General features: G+C 39.2%; 1 long non-coding RNA gene across 1 annotated transcript; it reads left to right on the top strand.

Annotated features, from left to right (window-relative positions):
- Positions 1–676: 676 nt before the first annotated feature.
- Positions 677–23,255, top strand: LOC139182708 (uncharacterized). Its single transcript, XR_011566236.1, has 2 exons — positions 677–1,087; positions 18,920–23,255. It is a non-coding gene; the product is annotated as an uncharacterized lncRNA (long non-coding RNA).
- The last annotated feature ends 1,740 nt before the right edge of the window (positions 23,256–24,995 follow it).

The following is a 24,995-nucleotide window of genomic DNA, read 5'->3' as shown; positions in this document are numbered from 1 at the left end:
CTAGGATACAGCCCTAATTGGGCAGCCTCTAATATCATGTAAAATATTTGCAGTTGAAAGAGAAGTTTTCTCTTTTGACACACAATAAATCTGTGCATGTTTCATAACAAAAAGACATGACACATTTGCTCTAGATCTGAAGTTCTGGAGAAAACGTTTAAAATGGAAAAGAACAAATCTTTATGTTGATATTAGGATCCTCAATGTACTCTCTCCCAAAATTACATTCTATGAAGTGATTTCAGAAGATACAACAACATTAAGTTCTTATCACTGCTCTGTAATCCCGTTATGAGTTAAGTAAAAATCTAAACAAAATGTTCTTGGCTCAGCTACTCCTGAAAAGAGCATTTCAAAAAAAAGTTATTTCAACTTGTTTTTCTGAGAAGAGGACTAACTTGAATGATAGGAAGACCGCTAGACTTGGAGTCAGAGAATTAGGTCAAAGGCCTGGCTGGGTCACTTTTTAATAGCCAGTGTTTATTGAGAACTTACTATGTGCCAGACATAACACATAACGCTTTACATGGATTAGCAGATGCACTCTTCACAGTAACTTGATGAGGTACATACTATCATTATCCTCACTTTACAGATGAGGAAACTGGAGCACAGAGAGTTAAAGAACTTGCCCAGGATTGCATAGCTAATAAATAGTTAAACTAGGAATCAAACACAGGCAGTGTTACTCCAAGAATCCATGCTTTTAATCAATGTTCTATAAGTGGGTAACCTTCAGCCCTTTCCTTCCTAGGATTTAGATAACTTATCTGAAGCATGAGGATAATAAACCTATTCTACCTATTTCCCTAGGTCATTTTGAGGAGTGAGATCATTATATGCAAAAGTCTCAGTAAGTTATAAATCATTACAGTTTTCAATTTCTTTTCTGGTTTTCAGAAATGAGAAAGATGCTGCTGCTGCTGCTTAGCAATGTCCACCTCTTTCGTAACCCCATCGACCGAAGCTCACCAGACTCCTCTATTCATGGAATTCTCCAGGCAAGAATACTGCAGTGGGTTAACATTTCCTTCTCCAGGGGATCTTCCCAACCCATGCATCAAACCCATGTCTCGTGCATTGACAGGTGGGTTCTTTACCACTGAGCCACCAGGGAAGCCTGAGTAAGATGCATCCTAGGTTAAATTCCAAAGTAGATGTATCTTTTCAACAGAAGTGTTTATAGTTAGATAAAATCACCTGGCATTGACCTTATAAGACAACTGTACTTTAAAAGTGGGGATGATGACCTTTAGATACAGAATATAAGTATAGCATGTGGAATGCATAGGAAATCTCGAATCAGAGATTCAGACCCAACACTGGTTTGACCTCTTACCAACTTTGTGACATACGCTCTTATTCTTCAAACTTCCCATCTGTAAAACATAGTTCCTATCTCACAGGTAATGAAAGTAGCATACCTGCATGTGCTTTGTAGAAGTGAAAGTGAAAGTGAAGCCGCTCAGTCGTGTCCAGCTCTTTGTGACCCCTTGGACTGTAGCCTACCAGGCTCCTCCCTCCATAGGATTCTCCAGGCAAGAGTACTGGAGTGGGGTGCCATTTCCTTATCCAGGGGATCTTCCCGACCAGGGATCGTATCCGGGTCTCCCGCATTGGAGGCAGACGCTTTAACCTCTGAGCCACCAGGGAAGCCTTCCAAACAATAAGCTGTTGTTTGTATTACTGCCATGTCAAGGAAGACTAATATACATGTAGCTCACTCAGAACAAGAAGAAGGAAAGGGTGCCACTAGTGGGGAGTCAACCCCAATTGCCTCAGTGGCTCAAAAACACTGGAGACACAGCAGGGGAAGGAGAGGGTGGGGGGAATGGGGAAAATAGCGTGGAAACATGTACATTACCATATGTAAAATAGGTAGCCAGTGAGTATTTGTTGTGTGACACAGGGAGAGCCTGAGTTTGATGACTGTGGCTTTTGTTATATTTTATTTTGCCAGCCACAGTTGGCTGAGGCTATTGCCTTGATTCTCTGCCAATCACATGGAAATTATTTTTTCATTCCTTTTTTTCATTCAAGTACCAATATATTTGTTGAGCATCTGCCATATGCCCAGCATTGTGGCATTCATAATAAACAGTGGGAATACAATATAATCTAAATAAAGTCCCTGTTCTGATGGAATTTACATTCCAGTTGTTTAGTCCCTTAGTTGTATGCAACTCTTTGCAATGCCATGGACTGCAGCCCACCAGGCTCCTCTGTCCATGGGATTTCCCAGGCAAGAAGAATGGAGTGGGTTGCCATTCGCTCCTCCAGGGTTCTTCCCAACCCAGGTATCGAATCTGCATCTCCTGCAAGTCTCCTGCATTGCAGGTGGAGTCTTCACTGCTGAGCCACTGGGAAGCCCTTACATTCTAGAGGAGATATATGAACAAAAGATAAACAAATACACAAAAAATTAAACCAAGTGATAAGAGCATGGCCTACGTGCTAGAAGGAAATTAACACCATAGGTAAGAAGATGGATTGGGAGAGACCCACTTTGGATGGGGTAGTAGAAATAAGGATGGCATCATGAAGATGGACAAGGGAAGACAGATTTAAATTCTAAAGAAAGTGAAAGTGAAGTCGCTCAGTCGTGTCCGACTCTTTGCAACCCCATGGACTGTAGCCTACCAGGCTCCTCTGTCTAAGGGATTTTCAAGGCAATAGTACTGGAGTGGATTGCCATTTCCTTCTCCAGGAGATCTTCCTGACCAAGGGGTCGAACCCGGGTCTCCTGCATTGTAGACAGACGCTTTACCATCTGAGCCACCACCTGCAATTCAGGAGACCCAGGTTTGATTCCTGGGTTGGGAAGATCCCCTGGAGAAGGGAATGTCAACCCACTCCAATATTCTTGCCTGGAGAATTCCATGGATAGAGGAGCCTGGCAGGCTACAGTCCATGGGATTGCAGACTCGGACATGATTGAACAACTAACACTTTAAAGGCAGAACAGGTGTAACTTGATGGATCTGTTGACAGGTAAAAGGAAAGAGAATTAGAAGATGACTATGAGTCTTCTGCAATAGACAATTGAAAGAACTGTGTCACTATTTACTTGTTCATACGTAAGATATTGGAAGAGTGGTTGTGGAAATCAGGAGTACCATTTAGGATATGGTGATTTTTTTTTTATTTTTAAACTTTACATAATTGTATTAGTTTTGTCAAATATCAAAATGAATCCACCACAGGTATGCATGTGTTCCCCATCCTGAACCCTCCTCCCTCCTCCCTCCCCATACCATCCCTCTGGGTCGTCCCAGTGCTCTAGCCCCAAGCATCCAGTATCGTGCATTGAACCTGGACTGGCGTTTCGTTTCATACATGATATTTTACATGTTTCAATGCCATTCTCCCAAATCTTCCCACCCTCTCCCTCTCCCACAGAGTCCAAAAGACTGTTCTATACATCAGTGTCTCTTTTGCTGTCTCGTACACAGGGTTATTGTTACCATCTTTCTAAATTCCATATATATGCGTTAGTATACTGTATTGGTGTTTTTCCTTCAGGCTTACTTCACTCTGTATAATAGGCTTCAGTTTCATCCACCTCATTAGAACTGATTCAAATGTATTCTTTTTAATGGCTGAGTAATACTCCATTGTGTATATGTACCACTGCTTTCTTATCCATTCATCTGCTGATGGACATCTAGGTTGCTTCCATGTCCTGGCTATTATAAACAGTGCTGCGATGAACATTGGGGTACACGTGTCTCTTTCCCTTCTGGTTTCCTCAGTGTGTATGCCCAGCAGTGGGATTGCTGGATCATAAGGCAGTTCTATTTCCAGTTTTTTAAGGAATCTCCACACTGTTCTCCATAGTGGCTGTACTAGTTTGCATTCCCACCAACAGTGTAAGAGGGTTCCCTTTTCTCCACACCTCTCCAGCATTTATTGCTTGTAGACTTTTGGATCGCAGCCATTCTGACTGGCGTGAAATGGTACCTCATAGTGGTTTTGATTTGCATTTCTCTGATAATGAGTGATGTTGAGCATCTTTTCAAGTGTTTGTTAACCATCTGTATGTCTTCTTTGGAGAAGAACACATAACAAAGCCACAGTTATCAAGACAGTATGGTACTGGCACAAAGACAGAAATATAGATCAATGGAACAAAATAGAAAGCCCAGAGATAAATCCACGTACATATGGACACGTTATCTTTGACAAAGGAGGCAAGAATATACAATGGATTAAAGACAATCTCTTTAACAAGTGGTGCTGGGAAATCTGGTCAACCACTTGTAAAAGAATGAAACTAGAGCACTTCTAACACCATACACAAAAATAAACTCAAAATGGATTAAAGATCTCAACATAAGACCAGAAACTATAAAACTCCTAGAGGAGAACATAGGCAAAACACTCTCCGACATACATCACAGCAGGATCCTCTATGACCCACCTCCCAGAATATTGGAAATAAAAGCAAAAATAAACAAATGGGACCTAATTAAACTTAAAAGCTTCTGCACAACAAAGGAAACTATTAGCAAGGTGAAAAGACAGCCTTCAGAATGGGAGAAAATAATAGCAAATGAAGCAACTGACAAACAACTAATCTCAAAAATATACAAGCAAGTCCTACAGCTCAACTCCAGAAAAATAAATGATCCAATCAAAAAATGGGCCAAAGAACTAAATAGACATTTCTCCAAAGAAGGATATGGTGATTTTTAAAAGTCTTTAAGCCAATCAAATGTCAAGTTGAAAGTGTTAACCCAGAGCACAAAGGCAAGTTCTAGACTGAAGGGGAACATCTTGGATGTCTTTTTTCAGGGGAGGGATGTCTTGACAGTACTGAAAACCATAGGGATCTATATTAAGCTGTTGAATATTACTTTTGCCTTGGTTATTGATGTATTAATAACAGAAGTCTGGAAACTATCAAGAATGGAGTTTTTAAATCCCTATTAGTGAAATTTCAGGAACACTATAATCCTCAGGAAAAATATTTTGGCCAGAAATTGAAACAGATTTCTTAGACTCTGGAAAGTTATGCCTATGGAGTGATCTGCCATTCTGGTTGGGATGTGACGAACTGGAATGAGATTGAACTTGGACCAAGATGGACCTGGGTTTGAATTCCAGTTATCTCATCGTGAAGTTATGTGGCTTTAAGAAAGTTTCTTGTCCTTTTCATCTTCTGTTTAATTACCTAAACAACAAAAATTAAAATGCCTACATTGTAGTTCACTTCAGTTCAGTCGCTCAGTCGTGTCAGACTCTTTGCGACCCCATGAACTGCAGCACGCCAGGCCTCCCTGTCCATCACCAACTCCCAGAGTTCACCCAGACTCATGTCCATTGAGTCGGTGATGCCATCCAGCCATCTCATCCTCTGTTGTCCCCTTCTCCTCCTGCCCCCAATCCCTCCCAGCATCAGAGTCTTTTCCAATGAGTCAACTCTTCGCATGAGGTGGCCAAAGTACTGGAGTTTCAGCTTCAGTATCAGTCCTTCCAAAGAACACCCAGGACTGATCTCCTTTAGAATGGACTGGTTGGATCTCCTTGCACTCCAAGGGATTCTCAAGAGTCTTCTCCAACACCACAGTTCAAAAGCATCAATTCTTCGGTGCTCAGCTTTCTTTATAGTCCAACTTTCACATCCATACATGACCACTGGAAAAACCATAGCCTTGACTAGATGGACCTTTGTTGGCAAAGTAATATCTCTGCTTTTGAATATGCTCTCTAGGTTGGTCATAACTTTCCTTCCAAGGAGTAAGCGTCTTTTAATTTCATGGCTGCAGTTACCATCTGCCGTGATTTTGGAGCCCAAAAAATAAAGTCTGTAAATTACAAATAATATATGCAAAAAATGCCTAGCTCAGGATGGTGTTTAGCAAATAGTGAAGTGAAGTAAAGTCACTCAGTCGTGTCCAGCGTTTTGTGACCCCATGGACTGTAGCCTACCAGGCTCCTCCATCCATGGAATTTCCCAGGAAAGAATACTGGAGTGGGTTGCCATTTCCTTCTCCAGGGGATCTTCCCGACCCAGGGATCAAACCTGGGTCTCAAACATTGCAGGCAGATGCTTTAACCTCTGAGCCACCAAATAGTAGCAACATTAAATTCCATTTCTTCCGTACATCATAAGATGTCTTGAAAGACACCACCTCTAATTTCATACCTCATTCTCCCCTTTACTCCAGTCAAGTTTCCCATGCCTCCAATTCCATAGGATCTCTTCTGGTCAGATCACCAGTGGTGTTTAATTTTTCCTCAGTTTTGCACCCCTTCTCCACAGCATTTTGACCCAGGTGATCACTTCTCCCTTGTTGATTACCTTTCTTCTCTTGGCTTCAATGACACTATACCATTCTCGTTTTCTGCCTGTAACACAGAAAACTCCTTCTCAGTCTCCTTTGCTGGTTCATTTCCCAACTCAGACTCAGTGTCTCAGGTTCAGTGCTAGGGATCCTTTTCTTTTGTGGCCTCACTCTCTCCAAAGTAATATTATCCAGTCCTGTCATTTTTAAATACTTCTATACACTCCCAAATTTCCTTCTTCCCCTGAACTCCAAATTCATACATTCAGCACCTCCTTAGCATCTTCGTGTAATAAGCCCATCAAGTTTAACAGATGAAAAACCAGAATTCTTGACCTACCCCACTCAAGTCTTCTGCCATCTTAATAAGATGGTGTCATAATCCACCTAGTGGTACTCTACCAAAATCCTACCCGTCAGCACACATTCTCAACTCTACTTCCAGAGTATATCCACAGACTGTTTCATCCATGCTGCCAACCCCCAAGACCCTGTCCTCAGAGTTTCTTACCTAAATTATTGCTCAAATGGTCTCCAAGATTCCACTACAACCCATTCTTCCATAAAAGCTAGAATGAACTTTTGAAGATATAAATCAGGTCATATCACTTTCACATCTTAAATCTTTAGTTGGATTTCTTAAAATGAAGTCCAAGTTGTTTATCCTGGTTTGTGAAAGCTTACATGATTGAGCCTCAGCTTCCTTTCCAATCCCTCTCATTCACCTTACCCTCCTACCTCACTGGCCTTCTTTCTTTCCTCTAAGCCTATTTTCCCATCAGGGTCTTGCCCTACTTGTTTTCTCTGGCTATAACTCTCTGCTCCAGATCTTGTCATGTTGGGTCCTTTCTCATCATTCTCAAAGAGGCCTTCCTGATTATCCAGTCTAAAATAGCACCCACTCCCCTCAGTCATGCTCTGCATAACCCTGCCTTATTTTCATTTTTTTATAGCTATTTGAAATTTTCTTGTTTATCTCTGTGTTTACTTCTGTATTATCTGTCTCCCCTCCACTAGATTATAGACTCCAAGAAAGCAGAGCCAGATCTCTCTTTTTCATCTCTGTACCCTTGAGAACCTCGATGGAAGCTGACACACAACAGACTCCCAAATATGGGTATCAAATGAATGAATGAATGAGTGAACATTAGTTGTTATTGCTCTACCCTTGTACACCCGAGACTCAAATGCTGTGGAATGTCATCCTCTACGCAGCCCAATTTTTGTCACTTGACCCATTTTTTCTGCTTTACCCAAATGCTTTTTCTTCTCTTCCCCAAGGCCCAACTAGTTTTTAAATTCTGTCAACCATCTGTTTCTGTCTTGTCCTCTCCCACCCATGTCTACTGGTTAACCTCAGGGTCTCGTCATCATTTACCTTAACATTACAGTCTCTTAATTGTTCTATCACCCTCCAGCTTCATTATTCTTAAATCTAATATTGAATTTTTCTAATATACTAATTTCAATTAGTAGCCTTTAGAATCCCCACTTTTTCTTAGATTCCTAGGTAGGTTCTCTGTAATTGGGCCCCTGCCTTCAGTGAACATCACAGTTCACAAATTCCCCTATGCTCCAGCCATTCCAAAATGACATTCAAATGGCTTCTAAATTTCACCTTTTTGCTATTCCTCCTTTTATTCCTCCTTCTGGAAATGCCCTTCTACCAGCCTATACCCTTCCCATCTGTATGTTAAACTCATAATCTGCCTTTACTAACCAATTTAAGGACCTCCCCTTTATGCAGAATCTTTCCAATCTACCAAATCCATGTTAGTCTTTTTTGCCTGTGTGGCCTCTTTAACATACTCTTGTTGTTTTACTTTTCTAGCTATATGGCAATTATTTACTAGCTTGGTATCATGTAGTGAGCTCTGTGATAACAGACACTATGTTTTAGCATCTCTAGCACTCATCCTGGGATATTATAAAATGTCATTGATAAATATTTGCTTATAGAGAAAAACAAAGAATCTAAAGACAAATGCATTCAGCAACCCAACAAACATGAATTATGAAAAATAAGTTGTGTTTCTAAATCACCATTTAGAAAGTATCAGTGAAAGATGTCATATATTATTACTCTTCAGTATTTACCAGTAAGGAATGATGGGAAAATAGAAATTATATTTTCTGAAAACCTGCTTAATGATCAAAGCTCAAAGACGGGAATCACACAGTTTTGAGAACCGTTTGTCATTGCAATGCCTCTCCTCTCCCTTTGCCGTTTTGCAAAAAACCAGGTAACAAAATCTTTATTTTGCATGCATCTTATAGTTGCTTTGATTAAAAAGAATAGCCAGTAGTCTGCTTATTATGAACCGTCTAGGTTGTTTTGGAATTCCTGAATTAAATACACTGATCAGTTCTTCTAATAGTCCTTGGAAATACAGAGCAACCTAGCAACTGCTAAAAGGAAGGGAGATGCTTGATGTTCTTTTGGTGGAGCCTGAAAATACTAGGAACACTAAAAAATGCTGGAACCACTGCACTGCAGAGTCAGTGTTAACTGGAGAACTGCATTAAAAATATAAAGCTCTTTTTTTTTCCCCACTGTTATTCCCTAAAAATATCTGAAAAATCTACAATAGGATGTACATCTCAACTATACCATGAGATCTCTCCTGCACAAAACAGAAAACAATCTTCCCCACTTCTCACAGTCTGTCCTTCTTACTACTAAAGTTACGATATTATATTTTTTAAAATCCCTGTTAAAAAGCACCTATTGAAGATGGCGGAGGAGTAGGTGGACATCTCTCCACTAATACATCAGGAATACACCCTCAGACACAGAAATGCATGCAGAATACCAGCTGAGAGTGGACAGGAGTACCTGACCAGTGGAAAAGAACATACTGACCCACATAAAACTCAGTAGGACGAAGGAACTAGGGGGAAAAGGGGGAGTGTTAGAAGGTCTCGACCTGCCCTCAGCAGGTGGGGGAACTGAAGCAGGGTTCTGACGCCAACATCTGGGCAGTTGTCTGAGTCAGAGGAAAAACATTTAAGGCTGAGAGGGAAATAGCTGATCTGTGGCAGCCTAAATGGAATGAGAATCAGACAGTCCTTGCCTCAGCCATACATACCACACAGTGCAGTGGCTAGGAGCTGGAGTTTAGGGATTGTGGAGCAATCCCAGGGCAAGGGCTGCTGTTGACTACAGAAAGACGGATGGAGGGGATGTAAGGGAGGAGACTATGGTGGGAAAAGTCTGTGGAGGAAAGCCTGGCAGCCATGGAATCAAGGAGATAGTGCTGAGTCACGCGTAGGAGGTGGAGCCATCACCATAGCCTCTCCCCCGCACCACACACAAGCCAGCATTGGCTGCTGAACAATAGAGAGGCTGGCCCATCAAATGCCTGAGGCACTGAACTACAGAGTAGGACCCCAGGCAGGGGGCCCCTCTATGTGCCTGATGCACAGAACAACAAAGAAGGATCCCAAGCTAGGAAGCCCTCTAAGTGCCTGAATGGGCAGAGCCATGGAGAAAGACTGGCCAAAGAGGCCTTCTGATTGCCTGCTACAAGAGCCTCGTAAAAAGACTCTGATAGGGTCATAACTCCTGCAGCAGAGGCAGTCCGTGTCCCTGAATACTTGGTGCTGCCAGGGTCCCCACAAGCGAAGCAGCAGCACTACCTTCATGCTCAACTCTTGCTGGGGCAGAGCTGCCACAGGCAAAAAAAAGTCTTGCACCTGTATGCAGGGTCTTGGGTAATGTCTGACTCTTTGTGGCCCTGTGGACTGTGTTCTGCCAGGCTTCTCTGTCAGGGAGGGGGTTCTCCAGGCAAGAGTACTGGAGCATATGGGCCAATACTGGTTGACATACTCTTCTAGAGCACTATATTTCCTGCTGCCTTAGCCACCAACTCCCCTGAGTACCTGGTGCTGCCAGAACCCCTGCAACTCAAACAGCTGCACTACCTCCACACAGGGGCAAACCCAAGTCCTCCAGGGCAGCCTCAGGAGCAAACCCCAGTAGACAACCCATATCCGGAGGTGGAAATAAACCCGCAATTGAAACCCAGGGGCAGTGTGACTAAGGAAGAAGACCCAAAACCCTCCACCAGGTGTACAAGCTGAAGATTAAATCCACGCGATCAACTAGGCAGACTCTGTTTCCGTGGAATATATAAAACGTCACTGAGAGCTCCCGCAAAAGAAAACCCACTAGTTCTGATAACTGTGGACGTTGGAGGCAAGAACACAGAGGAGTAGGAGCAGATTAGAATCTGAGCTGCCCCCACAGCAGGTCCAGAGATCAGCACATTGTTATAGAGGGCATCCTAGGGAGGTAAAGTGGACTGTGACTCCCAGCAAGGGAGAGGACTCTAACAGCCGTGACTCAAGAAAAACATTTACTATTCTTATGTTTTGACTCGTTCTGTAGATTCGTTTGGATTTTTTTTCTCTTTTTCTCTTATTTTCCCCCTCTATTGTAGTTGTCGATTTTATTGGCACTATGAAATCTAACTAAGCTTTTGAGCTTTTTTTTTTCTTTCTTTTTTTTTCTCAGTCACATTTTTTATTGTTGTTATAAACCTCTGCCTCTCTGTTGAGATTTTGCAGTTCTGGAGAGTGTTTTTTTTTTCCTTTTTTTTTAATTTTAATTTTTTAAACCCATTATTATTATCTTTTCTATATTTATTCCTTTGTTTGCTTTTCCTACTGTTCTTTTCCCTTTGTAGTTAATCTTTAATATATATAAAATCTTCTTTATCTACCTCTATTTAACTTTGCGTATCTATCTTTCTTTTCTTTCTTTCCTTTAGTCTCAACATATTTGTTAGTTTTATTTTCATTACATTATACCCCAATTGGCACCTTGCTTTAGTTTTGTTTTCCAGTTTGTGCTTTAGTTAATTTTGCTCTGGTAGAGATAATTTTTGGTTCCCTTTGTTTGCCAGGTCAATCTATTGTATTTTATTTTTGTTGGACTGTTTTGATTTTGCTTATGGGCGTATACATATATGTGTATATTCAGTCACATTTTTTATTGTTGTTATAAACCTCTGCCTCTATGTTGGGCCTTCGCAGTTCTGTGGAGTTTTCCTTTTTTTCCTTTTCTCTTTCTTCTTCCATTTTTTTGTCTTTCCTCTTTTTTATAAGTTTAATTTAAAATTTTCTTAAACCTGTTATATTTTTCCTACATTTATTCCTTTGTTTGCCTTTCCTACTGTTCTTTTCCCCTTGCAGTTAATCTTTAATGTATATAAATCTTCTTCATCTACCTCTATTTAACTTTGCATAGCTATTCTTTCTCTCCTTTCCTCTCAACATATTTGTTAGTTTTATTTTCATTGCTTTATTCCCCAGTTGGCACTTTGCTTTAGTTTTGTTTTCAAGTTTGTGCTTTAGTTAGTTTCATTCTAGTACATATAATGTTGGGTTTCCTTTGTTCACCAGGTCAATCTATTGTACTTTATTTTCGCTGGACTGTTTTGATTTTGCTTATGAGTATATCTATACATGTGTATATTCAGTCACACTTTTTATTGTTGTTATAAACCAACATTCGAATTATAGGGTTCCCAGAAGAAGAAGAGAAAAAGAAAGGGCATAAGAAAATTTTTGAAGAGATTATAGTTGAAAATTTCCCCAACATGGAAAAGAAAATAGTCAATCAAGTACAAGAGGCACAGAGTCCCATACAGGATAAACTGAAGGAGAAACATGCCAAGACACATACTAATCAAACTAACAAAGAATATTAAAACCAGCAAGGGACAAGCAACAAGTAACAAACAAGGGTAACCGCATATGCTTAACAGCTGATCTTTCAGCAGAAATTCTGCAGACCAGAGGGAATGGCAGGATATATTTAACGTACTGAAAGGGAAAAATCTACAACCAAGATTACTGTACCTGGCAAGGACCTCATTCAAAATTGATGGAGAAATAAAAAGCTTTACAGACTACCAAAGTTAAGAGAATCAGTACCACCAAATCAGCTTTATAACAAATGTTAAATGGACTTATATAGTCAATAAATAAAGAGAAGAGGGAAAAAAAGGTATACAAAATCAACCCCAAACAATTAAGAAAATTGCACTGGAATATATATATCAATAATTACTTTAAATGTAAATGGATTAAATGCTCCAACCAAAAGACAAAGACTGGCTGAATGGATACAAAAACAAGACCCATATATATACTGTCTACAAGAAACCCACTTCAGACTTCAAGACACATATAGACTGAAAGTGAGAGGACAGAAAAATATATTCCATGCAAATGGGAAGCAAAAGAAAGCTGGAGTAGCAATTCTTATATCAGACAAAATAGACCTTAAAATAAAGAAGATTACAAGAGATAAAGAAGGACACTACATGATGATCAAGGGATCAATCCAAGAGGAAGACGTAACAGTTGTAAATACCTATGCACCCAACATAGGAGCACCTCAATACATAATACAAACACTAACAGACATAAAAGAAGAAACTGACAGTAACACAAAAATAGCAGGAGACTTTAACACCCCACTCACACCAATGCGCAGATCATCAAAACAGAAAATTAATAAGGAAATGCAAGTCTTAAATGATACATTAGATGAGCTGGATCTCAATATCTTCAGGACATTCCATCCAAATGCAGAAAAATATACCTTCTTCTTGAGTGCATATGGAACATTCTTTAGGATAGACCACATCTTGGGTCACAAATCAAACCTCAGTTAAACTTAAGAAAATTGACAAAGGAGGCAAGAAAATACAATGGATCAAAGACAATCTCTTTAACAAGTGGTGCTGGGAAAACTGGTCAACCACTTGTAAAAGAATGAAACTAGAGTACTTTCTAACACCATACACAAAAATAAACTCAAAATGGATTAAAGATCTCAACGTAAGACCAGAAACTATAAAACTCCTAGAGGAGAACATAGGCAAAACACTCTCCAACATACATCACAGCAGGATCCTCTATGACCCACCTCCCAGAATATTGGAAATAAAAGCAAAAATAAACAAATGGGACCTAATTAAATTTAAAAGCTTCTGCACAAGAAAGGAAACTATAAGCAAAGTGAAAAGACAGCCTTCAGAATAGGAGAAAATAATAGCAAATGAAGCAACTAACAAACAACTAATCCCAAAAATATACAAGCAAGTCCTACAGCTCAATTCCAGAAAAATAAATGACCCAATCAAAAAATGGGCAAAGAACTAAATAGACATTTCTCCAAAGAAGACATACAGATGGCTAACAAACACATGAAAAGATGCTCAACATCACTCATTATCAGAGAAATGCAAATCAAAACCACTATGAGGTACCATTTCACGCCAGTCAGAATGGCTGCGATCCAAAAGTCTACAAATAATAAATGCTGGAGAGGGTGTGGAGAAAAGGGAACCCTCTTACACTGTTGGTGGGAATGCAAACTAGTACAGCCACTATGGAGACCAGTGTGGAGATTCCTTAAAAAACTGGAAATAGAACTGCCTTATGATCCAGCAATCCCACTGCTGGGCATACACACCGAGGAAACCAGAAGGGAAAGAGACACGTGTACCCCAATGTTCATCGCAGCACTGTTTATAATAGCCAGGACATGGAAGCAACCTAGATGTCCATCAGCAGATGAATGGATAAGAAAGCAGTGGTACATATACACAATGGAGTATTACTCAGCCATTAAAAAGAATACATTTGAATCAGTTCTAATGAGGTGGATGAAACTGGAGCCTTTTATACAGAGTGAAGTAAGCCAGAAAGAAAAACACCAATACAGTATACTAACACATATATATGGAATTTAGAAAGATGGTAACAATAACCCTGTATATGAGACAGCAAAAGAGACACTAATGTACAGAACAGTCTTTTGGACTCTGTGGGAGAGGGAGAGGGTGGGATGATTTGGGAGAATGGCATTGAAATATGTATAATATCATATATGAAATGAGTCGCCAGTCCAGGTTTGATGCACAATACTGGATGCTTGGGGCTGGTGCACTGGGACGACCCAGAGGGATGGTATGGGGAGGGAGGAGGGAGGAGGGTTCAGGATGGGGAACCCATGTATACCTGTGGCAGATTCATTTCAATATATGGCAAAACCAATACAATATTGTAAAGTTAAAAAATAAAATTAAATTTTTAAAAAAAGGAAAAAAAAAAAAGAAAATTGAAATTTTCTTCTCTGAAAATTGAAAGCATCTTCTCTGACCACAACACTATGAGACTAGATATCAATTACAAGAAAAAAACTGTAAGAAACACAAACACATGGAGATTAAACAACATGTTTCTAAATAACCAACAGTTTACTGAAGAAATCAAATGGGAAATCAGAAAAATTCTAGAAACAAATGACAATGAAAACATGACAACTCAAAACCTATGGGATGCAGCAAAAGCAGTCCTAAGAGGGAAGTTTATAGCAATACAATCCTACATCGAGAAACAAGAAAAACATCAAATAGACAGCCTAACTTTGCACCTAAAACAACTGGAAAAAGAAGAACAAAAATCCCCCCAAAATTAGTAGAAGGAAAGAAATCATAAAGATCTGAGCAGAAATAAATGAAAAGGAAATGAAAAAATAGTAAAGATTAATTAAACTAAAAGCTGGTTCTTTGAGAAGATAAAATTGACAAGCCTTTAGCCAGACTCATCAAGAAAAAAAGAGAAGAATCAAATCAACAAAATTAGAAATGAAAAAGGAGAGTTTACAACAGACAACGCAGAAATACAAAGGATGGGGACTATTATGAACAACTATGTGGCAATAAAATTGTTAACTGGAAGAAATGGACAGACTCTTAGAAAAGTTCAATCTTCCAAGACTGAACCAGGAAGAAATAGAAATTATGAACAACCCAATTACAAGCACTGAAATTGAAGCTGTAATCAAAACTTTCCCATAAAACAAAAGCCCAGGACCAGATTGCTTCACAGGAGAATTCTATCAAACATTTAGAGAAGAGTAATGCCTATCCTTCTAAAACTCTTTCCAAAAAATTGCAGAGGAAGGAACACTTCCAAACTCATTCTACAAGGCTACCATCACCTTGATACCAAAAACAGACAAAGACAACACAAAAGAAGAAAACTACAGGCCAATATCACTGATGAGCATAGATGCAAAAATCCTCAACAAAATTTTAGCAAACAGAATTCAGCAACACATCAAAAAGCTCATACACCATGATTAAGTTTTGTTTATTCCAGGGATGCAAGGGTTCTTCAATATATGCAAATCAATCAATGTAATAGACCATATTAACAAATTGAAAGCTAAAAACCATATGATAATCTCAATACATGCAGAAAAAGCCTTTGACAAAATTCAGCAGCCATTTATGATTAAAACTCTTCAAAAAATGGGCATAGAAGGAACCTACCTCAACACAGCAAAGGCCATATATGATAAACCTACAGCAAACATTACTCTTAATGGCGAAACACTGAAATCATTCCCCCTGAGATCAGGAACAAGACAAGGGTATCCACTTTCACAACTATTATTCAACATAGTTCTGGAAGTCCTAGCTACAGCAATCAGAGAAGAAAAAGAAATAGAAGGAATCCGGATTGGAAAAGAAGAAGTAAAGCTCTCACTGTTTGTAGATGACATGATACTGTACATGGAAAACCCTAAGGACAGTGTCAGAAAATTACTAGAGCTCATCAGTGAATTTAGCAAAGTTGCAGGATATAAAATTAATACACAGAAATCACTTGCATTTCTATATACTAACAATGAAAAATCAGAAAGAAAAAATTAAAGAATCAATCACATTCACCATTGCAACAAAAAGAATTAAGTATCTAGGAATAAACATACCTAAGGAGACAAAAGAACTGTACACAGAAAATTATAAGACATTGAGGAAAGAAATCAAAGATGACATAAACAGATAGATATTCTATGTTCCTGGGTAGAAGAATCAATATTGTGAAAATGGCTATACTACCAAATGCAATCTGCAGATTCATTGTGATCCCTATCAAATTACCAATGGCATTTTTCACAGAACTAGAACAAAAAATTTCACCATTCATATGGAAACACAAAAGACCCCGAATAGCCAAAGCAGTCTTGAGAAAGAAGAATGGAGCTGGAGGAATCAACCTTCCTGATTTCAGATTATACTACAAAGTTACAGTTATCAAGACAGTACGGTACTGGCACAAAAACAGAAATAAAAACCAATGGAACAAGATAAAAAGCCCAGAAATTATCAAAAAATGGGCATAGAAGGAACCTACCTCAACATGGTAAAGGCCATATATGATAAGCCTACAGCAAACATTACTGTATAATGAAATAACACCATGCACCTATGGGTACCTTATTTTTGACAAAGGAGGCAAGAATATACAATGGGGCAAAGACAGCCTCTTCAATAAATGGTGCTGGGAAAACTGGACAGCTACATGTAAAAGAATGAAATTAGAACACTTCCTAAGTGTTCTAATAAGATAAACTCAAAATGCATTAAAGACCTAAATGTAAGACCAGAAACTATAAAATTCTTAGAGGAAAACATAGACAGAACACTCAATGACATGAATCAAAGAAAGATCCTCTATGACCCAGCTCCTAGAGTAACGGAAATAAACACAAAAGTAAACAAGTGGGACCTGATTAAACTTAAAAGCTTTTGCACAACAAAGGAAATGATAAACAAGGTGAAAAGACAACCCTCCAAATGGGAGAAAATAATAGCAAATGAAACAATTGACAAAGGATTAATTTCCAAAATATACAAGCAGCTCATACAACTCAATGCCAGAAAAACAAACAAGCTAATCAAAAAGTGGGGAAAAAAACCTAAACAGACATTTCTCCAAAGAAGTCATACAGGTGGCTAACAAACACATGAAAGATGCTCAATATCACTCCTTATTAGAGAAATGCATATCAAAACCACAATGAGATATCACCTCACACCAGTCAGAATGGCCATCATCAAAAAGTCTACAAAACAATAAATGCTAGAGAGGGTGTGGAGAAAAGGGAACGCTCTTGCACTGTTGGTGGGAATGTAAATTGAGACAGCCACTATGGAAGATGGTATGGCAATTCCTTTAAAAACTAGGAATAAAACCACTAGATGACCCAGCAATCCCACTCCTAGGGATATTCCCTTAGGAAACCAAAATTGAAAAAGACACATGTATCCCATTGTTCACTGCAGCACTATTTACAACAGCTAGAACATGGAAGCAACTTAGATGCCCATCGAAAGATGAAGGATAAAGAAGTTGTGGTACATACACAAAATGGAATATTACTCAGCCATAAAAAGGAACACATTTTAGTCAGTTCTAATGAGGTGGATGAACCTAGAACTTATCATACAGAGTGAAGTGAGTCAGAAAGAGAATTATAAATATCATATTCTAATGCACATATATGCAATCTAGAAAAATGGTTCTGAAGAATTTATTTACAGAGCAGCAGTGGAGAAACAGACATAGAGAATAGACTTATGGACCTGGGGAGAGGGGAGGAGAGGGTGAGTTGTACAGAAAGAGTAACATGAAGACTTATATTACCATATGTAAAATAGATAGCCAACGGGAATTTGCTGTTTGGCTCAGGAAACTCAAACAGGGGCTGTGTATCAACCTAGAGGGGTGGGATTGGGAGGGAGATGGGAGGGAGATTCAAAAGGGAGGGAATATATGTATACCTATGTCTGATTCATGTTGAGATTTGACAGAAAACAACAAGATTCTGTAAAGCAATTATCCTTCAATAAAAAAAAATTAAAAAATAAAAATTAAAAAAGTTTTAAAAGCACCTGTTAAGGTTTCTTCTGTGCAGAAATTCTCATTACTCTGTTGACTGTATTAGTCTGTCAGATTTTCAAAGAGAAAGCAGTTCCCAAGAGGTAAAAAGAGTAAGAAATAGGAAGCTATTGACAGAAAAGGAATTGTGAAAAGGGAGGAACAGAACTGGATGCAAAATTCAATCTACTTTTGACTAAAGCAGGCCTCAACTTTTACATAACAGATGTGGTGATGAAAACCTGCATATAAAGGAACCAGAGCAGTGGCTTTCCAATGTGATAAGAGTTAGGATCCATTGACCTGAAACAGACTGCCAGATATTTCTCAGCAAAGAGGAGTTTATTTGGCATCAGTTGTTTAGTTGCTCATCTCTGACTCCTCGCAACCCCATGGACTGCAGCAAGCCAGGCTTCCCTGTCCTTCACTATTTCCCAGAGTTTGCTCAAACTCATGTCTATTGAATTGGTGATGCCATCCAACCATCTCATCCTCTGTCACCCCCTTCTCCTCCTGCCTTCAATATTTCCCAGCATCAGGGTCTTTTCCAGGGAGTTGGCTCTTAGCATCAGGTGGCCAAAGTATTGGAGCTTCAGCTTCAGTATCAGTCCTTCCAATGGCATCAGTAGAGAATTACAATTCTGCAACCATGGAGAGCCACAGGGCAAGGGAAAAAGAAATCTTTTATAGAGGGAAAAGGCATTAGGGAGGTGTGTAGTAAACAAAGAGTCCATGGTTTTTCATTGACTGAGTCCTTGCCAGAAGAGAAAGTCTTTCTTCTTGGGGCTTGCTGGGCCCTGCTGTTGTTGCAGGGCATGAAACTCCCCCTTCTGGTTGCCCAACTGTATTTAACTGAGGCTTCTCTTAATTCTTTTTTACAGATTAAGCCTCAAGAGTCTCTGGGGCTCAAGATGATTCTCAGTCTCCAAAGAAAATCATTCTTCGTGTTGTGCTAATCTTGCAGTGACAAAGACAGAACTCCTAAGTTGTAATGACTTGCATAAGCATCAGAGATTAAAAGCAAATATAGAGTTCCTAGCTTGGAGTGGGCTTCATTTATAATGCCTTACATGGGACCTGACTGAATAAGATCACTTTACATTTGCATTTTCATTAAAAGTGTGAGAAAACCTTAAAAAAACAAGAACTCCGCCTAAAATGTCAGAACCAGAAGGGAAACCCACAATAATGAAATGTTTTGCTTGTGGGAGTTTAAGAAACAATATGATATACAAAACTGCCTGTACTTAGTATACCAGGGTCAATAAACCCCACATGTAACAGATTACAGATTTAAAATGGTAGGTACATTAGAAGGGATACCAAAACTGAATATCAGACATCCCTGAGGTAGAAATGAGTGGCAGTGTAGAAGCTGGAAGTGGAGAGATTATAGGCGGACCGGTGAAAAATTACTGTAGTAAATAAAGTCTCTTTACAGACACAGAATAGAGCAACTATTAACTTGGTTATCAAAATCAGCTGTTAACTGAAAATGTATTTATAAGGGCACATTCAAGGTTTTAAAAATGACTTTCGAAAGCTATAGCTAGCCTCCTAAATAGAACAGTAATAGTAAATCTTTAATAGTGAATTAATGGTGACAATACTTATTGCCTGAGGATATTCATTTTCTAAGGCTGCCATAACAAAATACCACAAACTAGATGGCTTAAAACAACAGAAATTTATTCTCTCACAGTCAGGCAGCTAGAAGTCCAAAATCATGTGTAGCCAGGGCTATGCTCTAAGGCTGAGTAGAAGCCTTTCTCACCTCTCTCTGTCTTCCAGTGGTGGCCATAAATCCCTGGTGTTCCTTGGCTTACAGCTACATCACTATAATCTCTGCCTCTATCATCACACGGCATTCACCCTATGTGTCTCTTCACATGATGTTTTCCTTCTCTTCCAAACACAGCAATCATATTGGATTAGTACCTACCCTAATTGCTTTATCTTAACTTGATTACATCTACAAAGACCTTATTTCCAAACAGAGTCACAGTTACAGATGCTGGGGGTAGAACTTCCACATATCTTTTTGAGGGACACAATTCATCCCACAAGACCCAGGATCCTTTCCCTTGATCCAGCTTCCGGTGATAATCTAAAGTAGGCTAAGTCCTAAAACAAAATTGTCCCAACCTCTAAAATAAATATTCCAAGCTCACTAATTCCAAATGAGACCTGATATCTGTCTTTCACCATAACCAATATTCTTTTGGTAATCTTATGAAACTAATCTAAAATACCTTTACCTTTGATTTACATATCATGTAAATAGATTAGTACTTTATACATTCATGTGTCTTTTGCTCCGCCTATGGTTCCCTTACATGTGTCTATTCTTGTTTTTTAGCTCCCAGAAGGCAGTGACTAATCAATGCTTTCTTCTCTCTTTCCTGTTAAGCTCTTTAGAGGGAGTCCTACAGCAGAGTTCTTTAGACCCCTAAAGATAAAATTCATACTTAGCAGCCTGGTGGGATTGTTTCTACGTCAGGTAGGTTCATGTGCAGCCACACACTGTATTTGGAATCTTCTTTTACCTTCTAACTCAGACTTTGACCTAAGTGACCTAAGTATAAGAACCCTCTACTCCCTTGTAAAGATTTTTATTTCAAAAATCCCATTGCCCTCCTTTTAATCTGATTTCCCTAAGCCTGTTCTCCCATGAGTACATCAAGCATTTCTCTGTATGACTGAACACCAAATATGGCCAAGTTCTCTCCACTGATACTCCTGTGGCCCAGACAAATTAAGAGATACAGTTGAAAATCTGCTTAAGTGGTCCAGGAATATTTTCTTCATTGTCATCGTTATCATACTCATTCCTGTCGTCATTTACAAAGTGCTTAACAAGTATTTTCTCACCAAAAGCCCTGTAAGACAGGTACTTTATCATCCTAATTTAATTTACAGACAAGGAAAACTAAAGTTCAAGGATTTTAAGTAACTCACCCAAAATCACACAGCAGTAAGTGGCGGAACACCAGATGTCACGGCATCCAAGGAAGCTCATCTGCTTGAGGACACAGAGGACTCCAGGAGACTCTTACCTTACTTCACCCACAAGTGGCTGGTAGCTAGGACCCAGATAATATGTTGTGTTATAAAGAAACGTCGTATGTATAGGAAGAAAAAATAAGTAGTATTGTATTGGCTGTAGGTTATAGAGTAGTTGACAACCTCCTGGTTAAGCAGGAAAGCTGTGCTTGTGCAAAATTAAGTTGAGAGAGGAAGAAAAATGAGGGACCTCTGAGGTCATGCTTCTCTTCCAGACAACTCTAATTTGCTCTTTTCCCAATTAGATGAACTGTTTCCTATTTGGTTTTGTTGTTGTTCTTTAATTGCTCAGTCATATCTGACTCTTTGCAACCCCATGGACTGTAGCCTGCCAGGCTCTTCTGTCCATGGGATTTCCCAGGCAAGGATACTGGAGTGGGTGGCCATTCCCTTCTCCAGGGTATCTTCCCAACCTAGGGATCAAAACCCTGTCTCCTGCATTAGCAGTTCACTTTTATTTCTGAGGATTAATTTAGAAACTAATTTCCCTAAAAATGTCATGAGTGAGCCAATACATAATAATGAGGAGAGAGGTGGGGAAAGAATGAAAATAAAAATGCTAAGTTTAAAATAATGTTAGTGCTATAGAAAATGGAAAGGAGAGAGGAGGAGTGAAACTCACTCAGTCGTGTCTGACTCTTTGCAACCCCGTGGACTATACAGTTCATGGAATTCCCCAGGCCAAAATACTGGAGTGGGTAGCTGTTCCTTCTCCAGGGGATCTTCCCAACCCACAGATCAAACCCAGGTCTCCCACATTGCAGGTGGATTCTTTACCAGATGAGCCACCAGGGAAGCCCAGAAAGGAGAGGGAATGAGGTAAAATGAAAATCTTTATAAAATCCCTATTAAAAGAACCTAGAAAGGTTTCTCCCATGTAAAAATTTACTGTCATCATTCTGCTGGCTGTGTTTGTCAGATTTCCAGAAAGTAAACAATGACATGTAAATTCCAAGCATGTAAACCAAACAGTTTTCTGTTTCAAGCATAAGGCTATAGATTGTATGTACTGCCCTGCATTCTCTTTGGAAGAGAAAAATATTTATTAGTGTTTGTTTTTTTGTTATCAAAAACACAGCAGATCCTGATGGTAATTTTTGTAAATCATTTAAAGTATATATCAGTCTGCCCTCATTCTGGTCAGTAAGACTACTTTTACTTTCTGTTTGAATACAAAAAATATATATATGCCATTTACTGATATATGGCTTCCTTTTCAGAATCACTTTACATATAATAATGTTAAAAACACTATTAACATTTGCTGTATAAAGTCAAGAGGGATGGAATCAAATACCACTCTGTAAACCTTACTAAAAATTTCATTTCAGGTGTAATTTTTTGTTTTGCTTTCTGTTTGTCTGTTCTTCTTTTATTCCTTTCTTTTACAAGAAATTTATTTATACAATGAATTCAAAATATGTTAAGACAGAAGAGCTTCTGAGACTCTTTCTGCCAAGAGCTGGCTTGATGCAATCTTGACAAGTGAGAAGTTCACTTTGGTCTTTCACTCTTCTCATTTTTACCTCACTCTTTCTGTTTTTTTTAAATGAATTTCTCACCAAATCTCTTGTTGTGTATATATGTTAATGTAATTAAGATATTTGAATTGTTTAAGTGGACTCTGGTAGATGCAGTGCTAAGCCTAGAAGAATAAATGTTGAGGATATTTAAGTGGTTGAGATGATTAAGGAGATCTTTTTAGTGAGTGCAATTTTTGGTATTCCTCCAATCCTGCCATGAAGCATTGTGCTATTCTACCTCCATTCCAGGCCTTGACTTGATGATTGTTCTCTTGACTTTAGGCAGGACGAAGTCAAACTTATCATATATATGCCTAGCAAGAAGTGGGCCTACTATCCATGTGTCTAATCATGATAACAGTAGTATATGGTTTTTTTTTTTAAAGGAAAGACATCTACTAATCTACTGATTCTGCTCTTTGGAATCTACTAATCAGTAGATTAGTAGAAGTCTCTTCAGTTTTCCTTTGCCCTTCTAGTCTGGGGATCTGGGGAACATGCAACCCAAATACTCTTTTCTAAATTGAATTCACAAAATCAGAATAGTGCCTCTAACAGTGGGGTTTTGATTGCTTGGAACTGTAATCCTTTCAGCTAGGCTTTTCTTTGCCTCAAATAAAAAGTGCTCTTATCAGTTTAAAAAAAAAAATAAATAAAGGAAAGACAGATCCTGATCTGAGTTTGTTTCTTTGGTTTTTTTAAATTTTTAAAAAATTTATCTATTTTGGCTATGCTGGGTCTTCATTGCTGCACAGGCTTTTTGCTAGTGGCAGCAAGCAGGGAATGCGCTCTACGTGCAGTGCGGGGGCTTCTCTTTGCGTTGGCTTCTCTTGCTGCAGAGCATGAGCTCTAGGGCAGGTGGGCCTCAGTAGTTGTGGCACGTGGGCTCAGTAGTCACAGCTTCCAGGCTCTAGAGCACAGGCTGAGTAGCTGTGGCTCATGAGCTTAGTTGCCCTGCAGCAGGTGGGATCTTCCCTGACAGTGATCGATGCTATGTGTCCTGCATTGGCAGGTGAATTCTTTACCACTCAGCCAGGAGGAAAGCAATATTGTTTTTGAATTGTTATATTACATGTTCAAGACTTGAAGAGAATAAAATAGTATCTATTCATCATGGTTGGTTGGTATATATTGTTGGTGTATATTGAAACTTAAGTATCAAGAATGTTCCAAGCATTTGACTGTTATATCTCAGGTAATTCTCTCAAGAACCTTTTGAAGTAGGAATTAAGTTTACCATTGGAAATTGCTGATATTTGACTGCCTATAACCTATAAAAATGACAATTTCATTTTTTAGACTAATACTATTATCCCATTTTACAGATGAGTAGACTGAGGCTTGTGAAGATTAAGGAATTTGCCTGAAATAAGTGATGGAGCCAAATATCTGAATTGATGCAGTGTGAATTCAAAGCCCACAGTCTTAAAGATGTTTGAATGACATAGTATATAACAGAATGCATTTGGACAAATATACACATTTTTACTTGTGTGAAAACACTCTGAAAACTGTTACATGTTCTTCATGCTCTTCATCAAGGATAGTTTCTCTTTTTGAATTAGTAATGCTTTTCCTTTTGATACACAAATACTTAGAGCCAACATTTTGAAGAAAACATCACTATAATGAAATGTCCATTACTTTCCGAAAGATTCTACTCACCTAGTAATTAACCATTAGTCACTTTTCTGGTCTTTGTCATAGTAATTTTGAGGATTATCACAGGGCTCCACCAGCCTGGAAATGATTCATCCAGTCTGTGCAATTTGTTGGGTGATTTGATTTGTAGGGAGTAGGGGTGGCAACCCACTCCAGTACTGTTGCCTGGAGAATCCCATGGATGGAGGAGCCTGGTAGGCTGCAGTCCATGGGTTCGCAAAGAGTCGGACACGACTGAGCGACTTCACTTTCACTTTTCACTTTCATGCATTGGAGAAGGAAATGGCAACGCACTCCAGTGTTCTTGCCTGGAGAATCCCAGGGACGGCAGAGCCTGGTGGGCTGCCGTCTATGGGGTCGCACAGAGTCGGACACGACTGAAGCGACTTAACAGCAGCAACAACAGCAGCAGGGGTTAAGTAGATCAAACTTTAAGCCATAACCAAGATAGGGGAGACTTGCATTACTGGTTACCACCTATGCAGGCAGCCTAGGAAGATTTTGGCTTTGGGGCTTTTGTTTTTCTTTTTAATATGTATTTATGTATTTGCCTGCAGCAGGTCTTAGTTGCAGCATGCAGGATCTTGAGTGTGGCATACAAACACTTGGTTGTGGCATGTGGGATCTAGTTCCCTTACCAGTAATAGAACCCAGGCCCTTGCTTTGGGAGCGCAGAGTCTTAGCCATTGGACCACTGGGGAAGTCCCTG

The sequence above is a fragment of the Bos indicus genome, chromosome 4 (assembly GCF_029378745.1).
Source record: "Bos indicus isolate NIAB-ARS_2022 breed Sahiwal x Tharparkar chromosome 4, NIAB-ARS_B.indTharparkar_mat_pri_1.0, whole genome shotgun sequence".
Classification (NCBI taxonomy): domain Eukaryota; kingdom Metazoa; phylum Chordata; class Mammalia; order Artiodactyla; family Bovidae; genus Bos; species Bos indicus.
The sequence above is the reverse complement of the archived record's forward strand: the minus strand, read 5'-3'. Positions and strand labels throughout refer to the sequence as shown.